Source organism: Hirundo rustica, chromosome 8, assembly GCF_015227805.2.
Source record: "Hirundo rustica isolate bHirRus1 chromosome 8, bHirRus1.pri.v3, whole genome shotgun sequence".
NCBI classification, from domain to species: Eukaryota; Metazoa; Chordata; class Aves; order Passeriformes; family Hirundinidae; genus Hirundo; species Hirundo rustica.
In genome coordinates, this window is record NC_053457.1 from 18823969 (window position 1) to 18845603 (window position 21635).

The window sequence follows — 21635 nt, forward strand, 5'->3', positions numbered from 1 at the left end:
CTGAGTCGAAGAGTCACAGCACTCAGATGAAACGCATCCTCTGCACCTCGGGATAGCTGAGCGAACCAGCAGCAAGGCAGGAGGATGCCTCGATCTCCCTGCGCCTCAGCCACAGCCGTCTCTCTATGGGAGATCAGCTCTCCCGAGGGGAAGGGGACGGGAGGACCGGGACACCGCACCCGGCACCGTCCCTCCGCAGCCTCCCCGACGCTCTCCAGCCAGCCCGGGAGGGGGATCCCGGCGGGGCAAGGAAGGGGGGTCCAGGTACTCGCTACAGTCCCCGGGAGCTTGGCCGAGAGGCCGCCCCTCCGTGCTGACCCCCAGGGCGATCCGCGGGTGTTCCGCCCCGTCCCTGCCCGCCAGGCACCCGCAGGTGGCTCCCAGCACGCAGAGAGGACAGCGGGGCGGGCTGCGGGGCTATCCGGGCAGGGAGATTTCCCGCAGCAGCAGCGGTGTCCCGGCGGTGTCCCCGAGCGGAGGGGACGCGGCGGCTCGGAGCGCAGCCGAGCGGGGACGGCGAGGGACGGGAGCCCCCACCGCCCCACGGCCCCGCACCGCGGCTGCCTCCGCGGCTTCACGGCCGGACCCTGCTCCCGGGTGAAGAAGGGATCTCCAGGCAACAAACCAGCGCATCTGAATGAACTCCGAGCCGTTTTCATGAACGACGATTTTTGGTTTTCCTTCCCGTCAAGCACAAACTGCTGCCTACGATGCAACAACTATGATCTTGAGATTTAAGCAGCATAAAGTAACAAAACAAAACAAAACATGAAAACCCCCTCTTAGTGGAAGTCTCGTAGTTTACCGCCCCCACCCCCCGTCCGCCCCCAGCCCCAAACTAGAACCAGGAACTCAGGGAGATCTGAACGAATGGAACATTTAAAAGGAAAGTCAAATGACTTGCCGAGTGTTGAATTCGTTGAAAAGTTCGTTTCAACTTAATGTTAACTCCCACAGAATTGACCAGTGTTTATCTGAATGCTCAAAATATCCAGCCTACACCCCTTGATGATCTGGATGGCTGAATATCTCCCTCTCCCTCTTCTCCCCCCAACCAGCTGCAGCCAGAACTCCTTAATAGCCAGTAAATTCAATCTTTTATCTGAATGCTAACAAAGAAAGGAGGAATTCAGAAACCTTAAATAGACCTACTGTTGACTTCAACACAGCTTGAGACAGACTTATAAATAATAAAATATTCCAAATTTTTAGTGTGTTTGTATCAAATTACATTTCCTCTTAAATGAGGAGATGGCAACATTTCTGTTACTTAGAGTTTTAGACTGGCATAACACAGCAATGAAATCATTATTATCTGAAGCTGTTTTAAATTCCCATAGATTATGTGTAAAACAAGTAATTTCTGGCCAGCACAACCTATTATTAAGAAAATTTTGTGTAAGTCAAGAATTAAATTGAATATCCTTAGGTTGGAAAATAGTAACCTTGTTTTCACCTTGTTCTCACTAATGCTATTTCACTGAGATCTTCCTTTAAAGTTTCCTGGACTTATTATCTGTAACTAAACACACCACTTTTTGGATGGCCATAGTGTTCACACAGAATCTATATTGAAGTGGAGTTAAGATAAATGGTGCATCTCACAATTTCAAGTAAAATACATTACAATATATTATCTCGGCTTCTAGAGCTAAGGAAAATTACATTTAGAAATCTGTACTTATTAGGTTGTTGGACTGCACAATAAAGATATAAAATTGACCTTATCTCTCTGTCTGGGCACACTAGCCCACACAATAATGACTACAGCAGTTTAGTACCATCTCTAGATGCGGTTCTTTTTTTTTTTTTTTTTTTTTTTTTTTTTTTTTTTTCCAAGATTATGGTTTTTTAAAGCATGTTTATACAGCTTATTTAGTTATAGTAAGATACCATGACAGGAAGGGAATGAAAGATGCTAAAATATTAAGATTTATATTAGCTACTGCATTCTATCCTTAGCAGGCAGAATTAAGAGTACTTGGAGATTTTAAGTGCTTCAATATTTTTATTTATTTATATTATTTCATAACTTAACTTTGAAATTCCTTATTATATTAAAAAAAAAATCAAAACCAAAAACAGAAAAAAAAAAAAAAAACCAAACCAAAAAAACCCACCAAAACCAAACAAACCAAGGCATCCATATGAAATTCTTCCTTTAGTAACTATATGACCTTAACTTAGTTCCATCTTACTGTCATTTTTGTTTTGCTTAAGGATTCTTTTTTCTAAATAGCAGTCTTACTCTTGCAATGTTCCTATAGAATGTTTCCCCCTCCAAGACTATTAATCAGGTGAAAGCTAAAAGACTTTGTCATCTTGCTGCACATTCAAGCAGCAGCTAGAAAAAGACAACTGTAGTGTGGCTTGAAGATCTTTCTTGACTCCTGTCTTTGACCTTCTTGTTTCAAGTGCTAAGACTACTTTCCCTCCTTATTGCTATGGCAGAATTCCAAAATCATCCTTTACAAAAGTCCTGTGGCAAACAGGACTTATAGTAATTAAGTATTTTCAGCAGACCAGTATAAACTAGGAGAAGTCACTTGTTGGATTTGTCTGTAGAAAGAAAAAAAAAACAATTTCCCCAAACAACCAGATTTCAGATAGAATTGCAAGAGATTTGTTCTCATAGTAGTAAAATAGTCTCCAACATTCATGTACACAGAGATATCCATAATGTATGTTGGCCCTGAAAGATTCCTTGGAGGGCAGAGGGAGAGATCAAATAGAGGTCAAGTGAGTAACTGTTTATAGATGGTTAACTAGAATGACAGAGAACTGTGGTAGCTGCTTGTGTAGTAGTATTTAAAAGTTTAAGCTTGCTTCCCTGGGAGTTTTGCATGTGATTTCAGTGGATAAGAAATTGTCCCTTAAAGGCAGACCCCATCTCTTCTTTTATCCCAGTGGAGTACATCCCAACTTGGTCTAACCTTTCATGAAGAAACTCAAAACGTGATAAATTTTGCTTGGGTTTAAGTTTTGTTATGAACATAGCTCTTGGCCTCGCTGCAAGGAGTTTCCTAAAAGCTTGGGGTAAAACAGAGCCAAGTTTGCTGTGTTCTGCCTCTCCCTCTGAGCACCAAGCTGACACCACGGAGGGGATTCTATTCCAAGAGTGTTTCAAACTGTGTGGCTTTGCTTGGGTTTCGCTTGGACTGTTCAGGTTCACTGAGCTTGCAGGCCACTGCAAGGAACCTGGACCTCAGCAGTAAAGGTTCTCTGTTCCCAGCAAGGGAAGGTACCTGGGAGGTCTGGCCAGGGCCAAGCTCAGCTCTGCCTTTATACTCTCTCCATGGGAAAGTGATGCACAGACAACCAGAGCATTAGAACTGAAAGGCTTTAAGAGTCTGCAGGGAAAAGAATTAGCCCAGTGTTCAGGTCAGAATGGTCAGGGGTCCTTACAACACCCATCTCATTTCTTGCAGGCTTTTCATTCGACTAATCAAATATGAATCACGTGCCTCTTGGGATTTGTTTTTTTTCTGTTATTATTTGCTTTTAATTTAAGATAGGCATGAACAGAACACCATAACCCAAATATCTATAGACTTTGGGGATTTTCAGACTCTGAAACAAACTTTCCAGCTGCATTCTTCCTCAACAAAGACCAGCATTTTGTCAGCATTAACAACTTGCAATAAGGTGCAAAAAGAACAGATCTACGGAGCAAAGCAGTCATTCCATTCCATTCCATTCCATTCCATTCCATTCCATTCCATTCCATTCCATTCCATTCCACGGTTCCATTAATTTTCATTAATTAATTTCCATTAATTAATTTCCATTAATTAATTTTATCTATCTATCTATCTATCTATCTATCTGTTAGTCTAGCTGTAGTCTGGTCCTAAGAACTGAATTACTATTTAACAAGAAGACTATGTGCCCTTCTGGAGCTCATTTTATGACCTTTTTTTTTTTTTTTTTTTTCCCCTAAAACAATCTCCTTCGCGCATTCAGAGGCAGGTCTGCGATGCAAAGCAAATAGGGATAGGGTTTCAGAGAGTCCACGCCGAAGTGAGGCGCCGGCTCCGGATTAAAGCCGAGCGGGAGGTGCGAGCGCAGCCCCGCGCCCCGCCCGACCGCCCCGGCTGCGGCGCCGCCGGTTGCGCGTCCTGCGGAGCCCTCTAGTGCCGGGAGAGCGGCTCCGGCTGGCAGAAACCCCGCCGGAAGCCTCTCCTCGCACTGCAGCTCTGCTTCGCCTTCGGCTTCTAAAAGCCGCCTTCTTTTTCCTTTTCTTTTCCTTTATATTTGTCCTCTTTTTATATTTTTTCCTTCATTTTCTTTCCCGTTTTCTTTTTCCCCCCCCTTTTTTTCTTAACCTCCTCCCTTCTGCAAATATTCAGGAAAAAATTGAAAACTGGAATTTTTATAAATGCCTTTTTGTAATTTTTAAAAAAAATCCATTATTTTAGTGTTGCTTTGAAAAAGTCTTACAGCCAATTAAAAACCGTGAATACAGTCATTTTGGGCAAGAGGAACCACAGAGTTACGTCACATAAAAGACATGAATAACCACAGAGCAACATCACATAAAAGCCCAGAGTAATAGGTGAGATAAAAAATGAGCAAGGAAAAAAAAAAGGATGTGTGAGGGAAGGGCTGGTGTGCTATGCACCCAGAGCCAGGCATTAGAGCCTGGGCAGCATATTCAGAAAATATCTGCCTGCTGATGAGGTAGATAAATTAAATCTAGTTTAGAGACTTGTTCTCTGGGCTATGGGCAGCTGTATTATTCTCACCTTGAAGCAAGAACCAGAAAACGGGTTGTTTGTGGTGATGGAAATATTTCATTTGCTGGAACTGTTCTGACATTCATTGTGTAAAGTTGCCAGATGGTAAAAATGTTTCGTTTGCAATAAACAATCATTAACATCACTTAAGATATGTGTCACTCACACAACAAGAACACATTTCCTACAGGTCCAGGCCTAACTGGGTTGTGGAGACTGGGACACAGCAAATGCAATAATTTGTGCACTTGCTGGAGTGGTGTTTTACCCAGAGCTTTCCTGGATCTTACAACAAATAGCTGACTACATAACTGAGGTTTTCAAAGCCAGCTCCTAAACCTTTGCTCACTTAGAGGGAAACACTCAGCCAGAAGTGAGTCCCTGAAGGACAGACCCGTGACCTGCCACTCCCCCAGCGTGTTAGCAGAAGTATAAGCTAGTCATTTCTCCTCCTTTGAGTAGCTCTGGTCTTGTGGCATAGCTACTCCTCTTCTGCTTCAGCATTTTGGGCCTGAATACATGTTTCAGGAGATTATCACCATTCATACCAAAACACAGAGGGAGTAAGACCAGTTGGTACTCCTACAGTATCATTCAACTTAATGGATCCCCAGCTGCTTACAAAACTTCAGCCATCCACAGAGAGCATCAGAGACATTCAGTTACAAGACATGGAGAAGTACAGTAAAGTCGGTATAGCCCTTTTTTCTCACAGTGCAGGGTCGTTTCTGATTGAAGATTTATTGCCATTGCGTTCAACCAGTGCTTAAAAGTTTTTGGAGATTCAGCTTCTATTTCTTCCCTCAGGAGGTCTTTCCCTAGTCCAGTACGACTTACCATCAGAAGTCTTTCCTTCCTAACGTCTCTACTTTTAATCCTCCCATCTGGAGCGTAAAAAATCTATTTATGCTAATTTACTACTCTACAATATTCCTCTCTGGAGATGGTTTCTGTTTCCACTTTGACCCACACAACCAAATGATGAATGTCCATGTTATTTCATTGTCCTATATCATGAGTCCTAAAAATGTTGCTCTTGTATCTCAGTTCACAAAAAGGCACTGAGATTTGCTGCTGTGTAGGTGGTTTTATACTTATAAGCTTTTGTGGCTTTGTTAGCTCACCAAAAGAAGTTTGCATGCCATTTTCAACCTGGAAAAGACCATATAGGTATATACAGACTGAATTTCACGTCAATAAGTTTAGCCATGATTTTAACTGACCAGATTGGAACATGAATGTGCAAACAGCAAACACTTGACAAAAGCATCTGTGTAGGGGTTTGTAATCTCATTTGTAGGAGTTTCTCAAAATTACTAACCTCAGAAAAATCAGTATTTCATAACTACATGGCTGCAGGAATTGCTTCCTCAGAACTTGCTTCATTCTGTAAAAAACATTGAGATCTAAACAAGGGAGTTTAGAAGAAAATTTGCCAGATAGTTTTGCATTTCTACTAATCTACAGAGATTTCTCAGATTTTCAGGAAAAGAACTAGCTCAAAATGCATGTAAATGTATTTAAACCTCTGCACCACCTTCTTGTTTTGTGACATGTCCATTAAGCTAAGCCCTAAGAACGTGACATACACATTAAGCTAAGCTCTAAGAACGTCAGTTTCCAGCAAGGGAATAAAGTAGGTGTTTAAAATTGGCATGGTCACCCCCTTCACACATGCATACAATCAATTCCCCAGCATCTGCAGCACAGTTTACTATAACTTTTTTTGGTGTGTGTTAATTTAGCGTGTACACAAAGCTCTGACAGTGTATCCCAGGTGGAGGGACTGATCCTTGGCCCTGCTCCCACTTTGCAGAGCAAACACAGCACAGAGGTGTCAACATCTGTTAGAGCTTCACAGCTGGACATTCCCCACGTGCAGTGAAGTGCCCAATGCAGGTCTGCCTGGTGCCCTCATCCTGCCCTGCTGCAGCTCCCTCAGTGGTGTTTGGGGGCAGGTCTGGGGTGGGACCTTGGTGTGCTGCAGAGCAGAGAGATTTCACGGACAGAGCACAACCAGCTGACAGCCACTGATGCAAAGGATGCAGAGGAAGATGCATGAGAGCAGTGCAAAAGCCACATTATTTCAGATCAAAGCTCAGAATCCCCTCTCCAGCCATGCTCAAGAGCAGATGCTCAAGAGTGGAGGGCAAGCGTGGCTGAAGCTCCCTGCAGCAAGCCCTCCCGATACATGGCCCAGAGTCTGGGCTCAGCTCCAAGAAGGATGTGAAGCTCCTTACATCCCACTGATTTCAGCAGTTTCAAGCAGGTCTTGCATAATTTGATTTTAGCAGGGAATCAGAAACTTCAGTAGAAAGAAAAAACTGTGGCTATAGATTCTAGTTTCTGAAAAATTTTGTACTGTTCTCCCTGAAAAAAACAAAATCCAGGTTTCTTCCCCACCCTGGTTATAAACAGCCCTTTTTAGCTCCTGCAATATCTGAAAAACTGCACTTGGAATTTACAGAATAATAAATGTCTGCCCTGAAGATAAAGTCAAGAACACCTGGAAACAAGAATAATATTGTCCCTTCCTTGCCCAGCAGGAGCTCATGGCAATATCCCTGTGCAATAAAGAACCTATCAATAACCTCATTGGAAAAGCCCAAATGATAGAGCTACTAAGACAGCAGGCACCAGAAAGGGAATTCAGAGAAAAGAGAGACTTTAGGCTTGAAAGATCAGTCCTAGAACGTTACATCTGTGAGGTTACAATGATATTTCTCCCTATGCCCAGTAATTTGCCAGCAAATTATAGCCAACTAGTTTTTCTCATGAAGAAGAACAAAATTAATTTCTGCAGCGTGCCCATCTAAGGACATAAATCCTGGGGTTTTTTGCTATCCCTTTTCCCAGAATAACGCCACAGCAAACATCCCCTTCTCTTGTAACTGAGGAAATGAGAAGGAATGCGCCTGGACCAAGACACCGCACAAGAGGCCAGTATCTGATGTGCTGGCTCGTAAATGACACAAGAAGATTTTCTCTGGATTTACAGCCTCATCGGTTCCGTGGGGGCTGTAGTTTTCCCTTTTACATTTCTTGGAGGTGTTGCATGCGCTCTCAAACAGGAGACCTGATGTGGAAACAAAAGCTTCTCAGATCTCCCACAGAAGGTAGCTTTTTCCTCCCAAGCAAACACCCTGACCAGGTGGACTGCCTGCAGCTGCGATGCAGGAGCAAGAGTAAGTGGTTTAAAGGTCATAAAAACCCTTGGGCTTAGCTTTTATTTGTGGAAGAAAAACCCCGGTGGCAGATGCTTCTCTGCACTCCTCCTAACATGTGCCATGAGAATGAGCCTGCCCGAGAGCTGTCTACAATACAGGTGAAGAAGAGAGCAGCTGGGTTGGCTGTATGAAATACACCTCTATGTAGACATTGCTGTGAAACGTTCTTTGTAGGTCTTGTGGGGTATCTGCTGGCCTCCAGCTGCCATCTCAGAAATACTTGGGTCTACAAGCTTCCTATCATGCTGCACGTGTGAGCTTATCCAAACAGCATTAGAAGCCTATATTTAGGCATCCAAATCCCTCACAGACAATTCTAACCTGGTGTTTTATTCCCATTTTAAGGATGGAAGAACCAAGGCAAAGTGTTCCTCTGAATAATGGCTGCAAGAGTGTCCTTTCATTTGGGGTGAAGCAGTGTCTGAAGACCAAATCTTGCTCGCTGCAGATGAGTGCTGCCAGGTCCAGCTGGCTGGTGTGAGCATTCCAGCCTTTGGAAAACAAGAGTGGCTGAAGCACATGGCACAGCATCTTCTGTCCTGACTGACACAATGACAGCTGCACCAGGGCACTGACTGAGAGAATGAGGATTGATGTGGCTGATCTGCACTGCCCCTGCTTTGCTGCCTGGGTCCTTGGGGAAAGTTACTGGAAAGAGATCAGCACTAAAAAGCAGCAAGCGCAGCTCCAGGCATGGAGAGTTCAAGGCTATCAGATCCTTGGTGGCCTGGGACTGCTGCTTCTAGAAGGGTCAATACAGAAAGGATTAACTCACTGGCAAGGGGCCCAGTGAGTGTGGGGCTTCCTTCCAAAACCTCCCAGCCTGAAGGGCTTTATTCAGCCCTAGCTCCAGATGCTACCAAACAAGAGGAATAGGAATTTCCTAAACATTTACTCTGCTAGGGCTGTGAGGCTGGAACTGAGAGAGAGGATTATGCTCATCAGGGAGAACAGTCCAGAGCACCAAGGTAGAACACTGCTGTGAGGCAGTGGCACACACAGATGAGCAAGAGCTACCTGGTACTTATAGTAGGACCTGACTCAGAGAAGTCACCTTCCATAATTTCCACTGTCTGCAAGCCCGCAGGTTGCTATGGCATGCTCCGCAGCCAGCCCATCTAATCTCCCCATTTTTTTATTTCTGCCACTCTCTCATCCTTCCCTTTGCTCTCCTTACACATTTACTCTTAGTTCATTTCCACTTTTTTTTTTTTTAATTTTTGTTCCTCCAGCTCCCTACTTCTCCCTTTCTTTTCCCTCCTTTTCTCTCCACGTTGTCCTGCTCTGCCTCTGTTCTGCCCCTCCTTTTTCTCGTCCCACTCTTCCCACATGCTCACTTCCCTGGAAGCACCTGCTAGAGGACTGGGTCCCACACAACCATTAGGGATGCATGAGCACTAACACGGTCCTTGGGCATGTGGAACCTGCACCTTTAGGATATACTGCCCAAGACAGCTCATTCTGGAAGGGCAGGAGGAAGGAGGGCTTAGAAATATCTGCTGTCTGTGTCCTTTACTCTGTGGGATGTATCAGACTCTTCTTTCAGCATTCCCATGTGGCCAATACTAGGTCCTCTCTCTCACTTTCATAGAAAACATTTAATTTCTAAAAGTGATAAAACTGTGTAGGTTAAATAGTACATCAAGGTTGGACTCCAAGGTTATACAATACAGGGGGAAATCTGGTCTCAGTCAAGATCCCATAATCACACAAATAACCCACAAATAATTCCACATCTCTTTAATCCAGTCTGCTGACAGAGTCTTTCAAAGCCCGCTTGAAATGTTTAGGACTTTCTCTTAATTGCGACCTCAATTTATTCTTCATCCATTTATCAGTAACTTGTTCTTGCATGATACAGCCTATGGCATAATGAAACTCTTCTCCCTCACTTACAGACAAAATGTCCAGCTAGACTTTTTGAGAATTTTTCCAGATCTGGTAATGACAAACCTTTTGGTGTTTACATGTCCAGTGCAGTTAGCACAGAAGTCACAAGCACGACTATCAGCTACAGCTCCATCACGCAATCTTCAGTCTCATCCTTCATCTATTTCCACTTCAACAGGGTTATCTAGCTGGTGCCATCTAACTCTGGTAGGTTACACTTCATTTAGATGTACTGAGTATATTCTCAGCTCCACTGATACTCCATCTTCTAACAGCAGGGGTAAAAGGGCAGACGATTGTTTATGTTGGTTTCAGGCTCAATCATAATGCAGGGTTTTGTCTGAGTGGAAGTGCAGAATTGGAGCAGCTGGCAAAATTCAGGAAAACTATAGGATTCCCTTCAGATCAAAGGCAGTCACTTTCTTCTTTATTCCCACAACAGATCTTAAGGAACTCTCTTGTGCTCTTTAAAAGAAAAAAGTCATCATTTCCTCCTCCATCTCTTTTTTCATTGAATCTGATTGAAAATTTCTCATCAAAGCTTTTTCAGTAGATATTTGAGCTCTTGGTGAAGAGAAAAAAGTCCCAGTGCCCTTGGAAACATACAATTTTTCACTAAATAAACAAACCAAATTATTTTTAGATAAGAACAGCAGAGTCAGGGGAGAAGAGAAGGAGGATACTGGGTCTCAGTGGAAAGGCAGTATGTTCTGTGTCAAAATGGAATATATTTCAAGAAGCAGTACAAGTTCCTCAAAAGTTCCTTAAATTCAACTTCGGAAAATCTCCAATGTCAAGCCAAAAAATTGTTGAAAAGTAAGTCTGTCCCTGCTTGCCAGTTGTGTTGACTCCATTGCTTTGAACCCTGAGACAGGCTTCTGACTGGACTGGTGTCTGGAGCTGAGATATGTGCTTGTACTTATGTTCCAAAATTAAAATCCTCTTTTGAGGAATCTCGGTTTGACCCCACTTCTTGACACGGTATGGGTTTTAGGAAGCTGTCAGATGGCCATTCATGCACAACTCATCAGGGTGGGTTAGGAGAAAGCGCCTTTCTCTTCAAAAAGCTCCCAATCCAAGGAGAAACCTGTCTTTTCATGGCACGGCAAACACCAGAATATTGCGCTTAAAAGCAATCTGTGCAGTGCATAAGCTGCTTCTTCAAACAGCTGGAAATCACCTGGCACCTGGAAAATCTCTTTTCAGAGGTAAGGGGTCTCGAGGCCTCACAAACAGACACAGAGGTGTCACAGGAGCAGAAGCAAGAGCGATGTGCAGCTGAGCAGATGCAGCAGCAGGAAGCACCAAGCACACCTCGGCAATCCTGGCATCCAGCAGCAGGCAGTGCCCAGGGCTGGGCTCCCAGGTACTGCAGATATGGATACACTCATGCTGCAGGCAGGAGGAGCTCGGGAACATCAAAACTCGTGAATTTTTATAAAAGCCACCCAGAGGATATGAAGGCCACCAAATCCCAGTGACTCGTGTAAGAACTGTAGTTCAGCTTCCGGCCCTGGATTCAGCCTGGTACAAGTTTTGAAGAGGGGAATGACCTGGAGAACAAAGCCGGGTGAAGTCTGTATGGAAATGCAGTGCAGGTCTGTTGCCAGGGCAGACAGCACTCTTGGAGGAGTTAAATTTTGGTGTCAGGCTGCCCTCCTTTGCAAAAGCCAGTGATGAATTTTGCACCGCTGAGTTATGCTGTCCTATGTGACTGTAGTTCTGTTTATTTTGAAAACTTGCTGCGCTGGAGGGAATTTACGAGCCAGCAATATTTCTATTTTATAGCACTTCCTTCATCCACATTCCTTCGTCTGGTCATTTACACGGGCTGGGCCCACGAGGAGAGGTCAAGGGGGCACTCGAGTGGTATCTAGAGGCTCAGAATGGAAACATGTTTTCTCACGCAAAAATAAATAAGGGAGAAATGTTTCCACTGCAGAAGGGAAGCAAAGACTGGTGTCCCAGCAGAGATCTACCAGGGAACAGCAGGCTGCCCAGCCCAGGCAATTAACAGCATTTAACAACATACACACTGCACATAACACGTCTATTCTAGTGACACCCTCTCTGGCTTTGGCACACTTACGTTTGGCTGCTTAAAATAGTCAGCGGCTGAAATGCAAAATGCGGATGCAGTTCAATCTGAATGAACAACCAAGGAGCTGTCTAAGGAGCAGAGCAGGCATGTGTGTCCCCTGTGCTGCACCTGAACTCAAAGCAGCTACTCCCCTTGGATCGCAGCTGAGGGCTTTACATTTGAAGAGGCAATAGACAAAAAAAAAAAAAAAAAATCCCAACTGTCCACACTAATTTTCTACATATACATGTATACACTCTCACTCTACTGAGAAGTGGCAGATGACCCACCCCTTGATGGAAACATTTAGGGTCAAGCTGGATGGGATTCTGAGCAACCTGATCTAATTGAAGGTGTCCCTGCTTATTTCAGGGAGTTTGGACTAGGGTCTTTAAAGGTCCCTTGCAAACCAAATTCTTCTAACATCCCATGATGCCCCATCCTGGCCCTTCTCAGGAGTTAACGGAGATCCCAGCTTGGAATACTGTTCATCTAAAGTTGCCTGAAATCTGTATCTCATAAAATTTCTTTATCTAAATCTGCAGCAAAATGAAAAAGACATCTGTGAATTTTAAGTACATAATCCCCCAGCCAATCCCACCAAAAGACCAAACAACCACCCAAGCCTGAAAGATCTACAAGATCAGCACAGTCTTACTGAAATACCAGGAGCACCCAAAAGAGCAGTGTGACCATCGGCAAAGCTGGGGTAGCTCTGGTTCGGCTCCAGTTTCCAGCTGGGTCAGGAAGGTGCCACACGGTGCTGTAGAGCTGTAGGAAGCTCTGCCAGCGTGCCCCTCACCCTGCAGAAAGCACTGAGCCCAGCTGGGGTGATCTGGCCATGTACACCTGCACTGGACAGCAGACGTTCCATACAGAGGACTTCTCCCCTACATGTGCATGCAGACCACCACCTGAAGGTCTTGGCTACTTTAATGCTTTTCACATATTTGTTGTGAGTCCTGTTGGTCTCACTCCTGCCTTCCCACCCCAAGATTTCTGTATTTCTGCTTTAGATTAAACAAGCAATTCCCACACAGGCAGTTTGTTAAATGTCCTTGCAATGACAGACAATACCTTGGAAAGACACAAAGTGCTGATTTATCTGAGGTTACTAGCTACAGCACGTTGTTTAAATCAGATCCCGGCCCATGACAGTGATATAAGGGAGAACTCTACTTAATGGTAGTGAAGGGAGCACATCTCCCTTCCTTAATTACACACAGATTTCCAGTTGGATAGAGGCAGGGCTGCCTATTTGTCCTTCATTATACAAGCCATAAACACACACTGGTATACCCAGAGCTTGTCCACTCTAATCATCTGTCAAGAATTCCAGATTCCTCCTGTGTTATCCAAAGATTTTTTTTTTTTTTAAATAAGATCTTTTCCTAAAATTTTATACAAACTAACTTCTGTTCCCATCCTATTCTCATCTTTTCCCAATTGAACGGAAAAGACCAGGTTCCCAAAGAAGCTGATTCTCTGTGTAATTGTTCTTATCTGGGTAAGTACAGAAGTGTAACTTGCAGAGATACTAACATTCAGCAGCCTTGATTCTGTGACATCCTCTTTTATTTTAGTCTCAGACAGCTCAGCCAATGCTATTCATCCACTCCAGTGCAGAGCCAACAGATCAGCTAATGCCATCCCTGAGCAGCAGCTTGGTGCTGCAGCTCGATGATGGTGAGTGCTCATCCAGCTCTGCTTCACAGCTGGATAATTGTCAGAAAATCTCTTCTCACTGGAAGAGATGCAACGACAAATGGTTGGACAGCAGTGTTACCTTAAACTGCCATGGCCTTTTTACAGTTATGTCAAAGCCTAAATCCGACGGGACATTTCCGAAGGTACAAAGCAGAAACAAAAGCCTCTTTCTAAGTGGCTCTCATGGCAACTTCAGCACCACACAGATATTTGTGGCTTTGAAGAGAGAATCCAAATACTGGACACTTGGCTCCTGCCTTAAATATCCTTGGTAAGTTTTTGTTGGCAAAGATGATTCTACCAAAGATCTGGGGAAAGCTTTTAAAATTCCATTTGCCATTGGATGTAACTCAGACATGACATTTGTAATATCATCAGAGCAGAACAGCTGACGTGAACAAGAGTGTTGGCAGCAACTTGCATGGGACCAGGATTGGGTCCAGTTTGTACATTTTCTAGGCATTTTTTGCTAAATGGTATTTTGTATAAAGAAGCATTTGTTTAGACTCCAGATGTCCAAGTAACCTCCTGTCATATTTTGTCTGCATCCCAGCGCTCCCATCTGTGATCTGAAGTGTTATGAGGTAAAAGTGGAAGGATTTATTTTGATCTCACTTCCATCTGTTTTACACTCCACTGACTCCCTTCTTGATTTGTACCAGTGTTTGAGGGCAGGGCTAAAGTGCAGTGGGTGCAGCTCTGCGCCGCTCTTACCAGTGTAAACCCAGAAAACAGGACATCCACTCTGAGCTGACCTCTGACAATTATTTGCAGAAGTATTTGGGATAAACAGTTGTGATCCAGGAAATCAGCAAACTCTGTGCAGGCACTTGTTCAGAGAGAACATCTGCTGTGAAACACTTCAGTTGTTACCAGTGCTTAACAGATGGGCACTGCTGAGGCTAACGATTGTGAAATATGAACTTTACGAGGTTTCTGAGCAACCCACAGCAATGTTACTACAGCATATCAAGTGCTGATGTCTCTGTATCTGCTCTCAGAGTGTTCTGAAGGCAGCCCTGATTTCAAAGCTCTGGGGCTTATACATCAGTGCCAGCCTCGGTTACAAGAATAGGAAATTTATGAACAGTTCCCTTAATGGCTGAGATTATAATCAAACTGACAACCTGATTTGGGGCAGAATGGCCCATGGTCATGGATGGCAAAGGCTCCTCATGGGTGTGAAAATCGTTGTGTATGCCGGGGGCTGGAGATCTTCCCCCTCCAATTCCTAAGACAATGCCAATATTCCAGGACTTGTCTGCATTGTTCTCCGTGACTGGTCAGACTGGGGCTGTCTGAGGGCAGGGAACCATCCTCACTACTTTAGAACCAGACAAAAATTAGTGTCAGGGAGGTCTGTGTAGGCACTTAAGATCAACTTAGAGTTTGCACCAGCTTACATAGTTTAGGCATTTGTCTAATGCTGCTGAGATGCATCTGCAGGCAATTAAAGACTCCCAGTTCCAGTATTTAATTCTGTAAATAGTTTGTGTTGCAGAATTGCAGCTGGAGGCAGCAGGATCACCAGCATAGGAAACAAGGATGCTTGAATTCCAAATGGGTAAAAGGTATCCTACAACAATAGCAAATATTCCTACAACAGCAAAAACAAAACTGAAAAACCCACTGTCCAAGAATGACAAAAACCTTCTGCTTCCATCTTCACTCTGTCTCAGCAGAAACTGGCAACAGATCCAAGGCGGGGGGGCGGGGGGGGATGTGATTTTTTGTCTCTTTATGCTGCAAGAAAAAATTCTCAGAGCACTTTGTCGGAAAGAAATCACTAACACAGGAAACATGAATTAACAGAGATTGCAATAATATTTGTTACCAGTGAGATGGACTGGGTTTGTTTCCCAGCTGCATCAGTAGAAATCCACCAAGGGAAGCATTTTGAACAAAAAGATTCTGCAGAGCACAAACTGTGTCACACAGATTACAGGAAATCTCCTGCAACGTAGTGCTAACAGATTTTACAGGAGACCTGAAAATTTCCATGCCTGGTCCAGAACAGAATCCCCCGATGCTCAGCTATCCTGTTCCTCCCCAGGCCTGGCTGCTGAACCAATCCTAACACAGCCAGCAGCCCAAGGTGATATCACTTGCTAAGTATGAAGTTTGGGATTGAAATGCCTCGTCCTTTCTCATTTTGCTTGCCAGCACTATCCCTCAGCTCTAGTCAGGGCCTCTTATTTGCCTGAGAACTGAATTTAACCAGAATAGTAGTAGTTTGCATGCTCATCTGACACTAAAAGAGAAGAATTGGTGGACAGATTATTGGCAAGTGGAATTATCTCTTTTCAGATTTTCTGTAATAGCATGGCTATTAAACCAAAGACCATTAATAATACACCATTTTGCTTGTTTTTGAAGGGTGGAGGAAGGACTGAGAATATGTGGATGAAGAGAGTGAGGAGAAGAAGCTGGAACTTCTCCTGGCAGCAGGCAGGGAGACAAACCCCAGCTGTGCTCGTAGCACACTTTGATGTATTCGTAAGGCGTTGAGATAGCACAGTCATTTCCAAATGCATTCACTCACAGTGGTAGTCCAGCCAGCTGGTGTGTCTGTGTTCCAAGCTGGGAAAGATCCCTGGTCAGCAAAATGAGATGATACTGGAACTGGGGCTGTGAAGAAACCTGGCTGCCTGTCTCTGCTACAGCTAGTGTCTCCTGGTGGAAATGTGAGTGTTTGCTTTTAAATGTTGCTTTTATGACAGCAGAACCTGGTATGGGTTTCAGGTATGTAATATTCTGCTGCTACTTTTTTCCCCCCTTGCACTAAGAGAAGGGATTATGAAAGCTGAAATACTTTGGGCTCACTTAAGCAGAAAATGCCAGTCTTCAGATTTCTCTTTTTCTCTCTTTTTGGGCTCTTTTTTGTTATCACACAAAAGATACCCCCTCACCTCTGAACTGAAACTGCATATCAAAGGGAAGAGATGTTTAATAATAGCAAACACAAGACAGAGTTCAATCTTCTTCCCTCCCACTGAGTGAGGAATTAATTCTGGGAAAGCACCACTCAAACCCTTCCAAATCTTCCAAACCCTTCCAAGTCTGCAATACTGGACTATAAAAACGCTGAACAAATGAGGGCTGTGCAAAGCCCATGCTTTCCTCTCTGCTACTACATGACAAGCCATTTAGTTCACTGCCTGACACTGCACATCACTGAAGCAGGACTGGCAGTGACCCCAGCTGACCCTAGTAATGAAGGAGAGATGTTTTTCTAACTGGAAACCCATGAAGGTGCCCAAGATGTTGCCATTCCATAAAGCTGCTCATTTATTTGCATAGCTCTTGATTTCTCTGGCTAATTGGTTGTATCCATCGTCTCTCTCACTCAATGTTGTGCTAAGGCACAGAAGGATCTGTAAAATGATTTGACATTGTTCAGTCCTGAGACAGGTAAAATTGCTGGTTCTCACCTGAGATACAACAATCACTACCACATTCACAATCTTCCCTCACATTCTCTTTGAGCTGTCCTGATGCAGTTGAAAGGTATGTATGAAAAAATCTACGATTTTATAATGCTCTATGGCAAAATGCTCTTTGATTTTGATCAAAGATGTATCAGCCCCAGACAGACATGGCTTACAGTCATGCCAAGGAGGTTTAGATTGCACATGAGACAATTTCTTCACCGATGGTGTTGTCAAGCATTGGAACAGGCTGCCCAAGGAAGAAGGGGCTACACATCTTTAGAGCAACGAGGAGTCTGTACTTGGTAAGGATCAGCCCAGCCACACTGTCCTGGTGCTCAGCTGCAGCTTTGCTCATCGTGCCCATTACACAGTGGCCACTCCAAATTCAGTCAGTAATCTCATACCCAGCTAAAAGAGAGAACCAGGGAGATTTGCTAATTATCTGCTAAAGCCTGAAGCCCCCAGCAGGTGCCATCTGCTCTGCAAGCCTTGCCATGTACAAAAAAGGCCCCTTTGCTCCCCCTCACCTTTGATGCACTTCCTATAATCCAGTGCTCTTCTCAGGTGCTGCAGCTGGTGTCACTGCAGGTTGTAGGGGGAAAGCCTTGCAGTGGGAATGGATGCTGATTTTTAAAAAATTTGTTCTATGAACAGATTCCCTTGGATGGGAAGTTTTGCCTTTGGCTCAAGATCCCCTGTGCCTGGACAAGACATCTCAGCAGACAGAATGTGCCCTGAAATGGAAATAATGGCATAGTGACAGAGCCCTGATCTAGCAGGCAGGATTGATGCTGCCAGGGTGGCGAGCTCTTCCCCTGCAGCCTGAGAACGCGGCACATCCCATGGGAAACTGCAGACCTGTAACCCTGATCTGTGAGTGCCCAGCCTTAGGAATGGGTTGTGATGGGCTGACACAGCCTCACAGCTTCTCTCCTGACTGCTGCCCTTTCATACCTCATTATTCATATTTATTCTGAGGTATATGTTTGGGTTGGGTGGGAGAATATGGGCTTTTTCTTTACTTTTTTTTTCTTTTTTTTTTTTTTTTTTTTTTTTATTTTTAGTAAACAGTAAATAGAGTTCCTAAGTCTCCTGTAGACCAAATTCAAAGACTGATGTACAAGCTGGTATAAGACTGATTTCTTACAATGTTCTTATCACCTATCACATAGGGAAACCACTCATTATATATCTAAGGCAAAGCAAATCATCATTTCAGACAGAACACCTGTCTCTGTCAGGTATCTTTTGCATGCTTGATTTTTTTTTTTTTTTTTTTTTTTTTTTTACATCAAGCTATGAATGATACCACTCTTACCCTTAGCTTCACAGATAATTCAGGTCAAATTCAGAGGTGATACAATGGAATCAAAGTGGAAGTAATAATGGAAGAGTGCAGAGCAACCCTCTCCCATATCATACACAATCAGGAGCCTGAAGGAAGGTGTGACACACAAATCTGAGCTCCCTCTGGGACCTTCCTTTACCAATGTAAATCTTCGTAATAAACAAAGCGTGACAATGCTTTTTCATGCAAAGGCTTTGTGGTAGTTATAGTGCTGCCATAAACCATCGATGAAATTATTCAGAATGGAACAACCATTTGGTTTGCTGCCTTCAGTCACATAAAGACAAAAACCCCTGACAGCAAAGCAACATCATACAGGAGAAAAGTACTAAGGCAGTCCTCTCTGTCCTCCTGACAAAGAGCATGGCTGTAGCATTGCTGATTCTGCACTGTTTGCATTGTATTCACCCCAAAGGTGAATCTTCCCAATGGTCCTGCTAAATCCTGCACCCACAAACAGAGCTGGCAATCTCTAACTGTATAGTACAGTCAAGATAAGTCTGCAGCTCTTTCTCACGCCACCCAGAAAGAAACCCTGCTGCTTAAGATCAGTCAAATACTGCCCTTTTTTGGGTGGGTGGGGCTGCATATGTTTGTGAGCAGTAATACTGTTTATAGCTCTGCAGGTAAGAGAGGGTTAAACAAGTTTTATGTTCAGAGCACCTAAAAGGGTCAAGGGGTCATTTCCTTCACGTGTAACCATTTGACCAGGTGCAACTGTGGAATTTTCCCTTCCTAAAAAGCCTCAAGGTACAGATTACTTCCCAGAGGTGCGTAATTAATTTAATTGCCCAATCCTCTTTGGATATGGCAAAACTTAAAAATATTGAGCCCACAGTGGCTGCAGAGACTGCAGAGATTTGTTTGACAAATACCACCATCAGCCCGTGCCTCACTTTCACATGAATCATCATTTAGGATTAGGGAGGAAACGGAAATGGAAATGTCTCTGTCTGAATCCCAGCAAAGTGAGTTCAGCACTTATTTCCATGAGTTATTTCTGCATTACCCTTTTAAAATCACTGCTCTTTCCCTTGGCACTTCAATGAGCCAATGACCCAGAGTATATGACAAAAGTGCCCCAGCTTTCAGAGTCCTGAATCTTTTCTTCAGACTCTTATCAGAAGAAGCTAATGTTTTTAAAGTGTACTAGTGAATCTTACTGCTTACAAATAACTGAGGAAAACAAACAAACAAATGCACCGTATATTAGTTATACCTTTTTCAGTTTTTGCTCCTTATTATAGATACATTAGACCTGAAATGTACACATTAGACCATGTTTTTTTGACTTGGAGTTATTTCTCCAATTTGTTTCTGTGTAGGGAATGTCATAGACAGCTCCCTGGAGCCAAAGGGAAAATTCCTCTTTTCTCCAAGGTGACCAAGATGGAAGGCCAGAAACATGATTTTTGGACAAGAATTTCAAGATCAGGTGAGCAGAGCACACCAGCCTAGAGGTTTAAAGTCTCCACTAGACACTGTAAAGCCATTTTTGTAAGTGCTACAGTGCTAGATCCTGATCAGTACTGAGGTAATGTGGACAGTCAATACTTCCTAAACTCCTCTGGAAACAAATAGATTCAAAGTAACTTGACTTAGACTGTCTCTTGGCTTTGTCAGTCTCTCTCTGAAATTAGGGTGGACTTAGGTTTTGGCATACAGTTTTACTTTGTGTTTGGTTTTGTTTGCTTTTTATTAGTAGAGGTTTAACTCAACACCTGAGAAACCCTGCATGAAACAAAGGTCTTCATTAAAATTTTAACACCCTTGCTGCCTCAGTTTAGAGCCAGGAGAGCTCCCACTATGCATGTAATTGTTTTTCCATAGTAAAACACTCTTTGCTGAAGGATAATTGATATGAGGCTTAAAATTCTAACACCAAAATACCCCAAAAAAGTTAATAACTTCTCTAAGTATTTGTAGGGGCCTCTGATTCCATCCTCTGGAGGCCCATCATGTTCTTCAGGGGTGGGCTAGTAAATTGTCTTCTTGGCTGCCTCACTGGCCAAGTTCACCCACACACTTCTCATATTCCAAGAGTCTGATCCCATAGGTCCGTGTAATGTAACCAGTTTCTTTCCTGCAAATGTGCAGTGAGAACCTGATACAATTTTATTTCTGATGTTAGATCATGGGCAGTTTACTGGCCTCTGAACTGATGGGGAAGAGCCACCAGGCACTCAGTCCATAGGCAGAGAACATTAATCAATGTGTTAATGTGTGTCTGTGTACACAGACCAGACTGTGACTGTCTCAGACAAAAGGTGACAAACACGCCGAGGTATAAAATTACTGTTTACCACTATCACCAGCTGAAACTGCCCATACATGCAGTTTCAAATTCACCAAAAATATGAGGGCACTTTTACCTATCAATTTAGCAGCAAATGTCTTCATTCTGTTGAGGGAACTCCTCAGCCTTCATCCTAGTGATCCCCTGCCCTTGCTTGCTGTGGGAAAATCTATTGCACTGCATAAAACATTCAAATTCTTACAGCATCCCTCATCTTCTGCCATATGGGCTGCATTACTGTCCCCTCAGCTGGTCACAAGAGCACAGCCTCTTTCTAGCCCAGAAAGTCCAACCAGACACACACTTCTACTGTGTTCATATTTATACAATCAGGCTAAGCCCCAAAACTCCTTGCTCCTGCAACAGAGACTTCTCAGATGAGTTTAGTGATGTTAGAAATGCATGCTGGGCAGCAAAATCTCCTTAAATCTCCTTGGCCAGCCGTGGCTTTACAATATTTATAGCCTTTTTCTCCTAATCAAAAGATCTAAGAGGAGTTCAATGGAATAAAGCAACAAACCTGTTATTAGGGGAGAAGGAAGATCAGGGAAGATCACGTTAATTAATACCGTTTCAGCCAGGTTATAGTATAGTGAGTTCTGTACTGATATTTTACAGTATCTACCCAAACCAGGAATAACTCTGAGTGAGATCCTTCTTGCTGTGCTAACCTCTACATCCTACAGAGGATGACAGCAGTGTGACTGGGCCAACAGCCATCCCGTGGGGGAGGCCTGTGGTCCCAGGACCCCTTGCTGCCTCCCAGGATCTGCCACAGAGGGTTTTAGGCTGGGGATGATGGATAAATTCCAGTGTGCAAATTCTGTGTACAATGCTGAGATGATTCTGAGCTACATGCTAGTCTGGAAGACGTGTTCAGCCAGGCTGCCTCAGCTTTGGCCTGGGCTGTAGGACAGTTT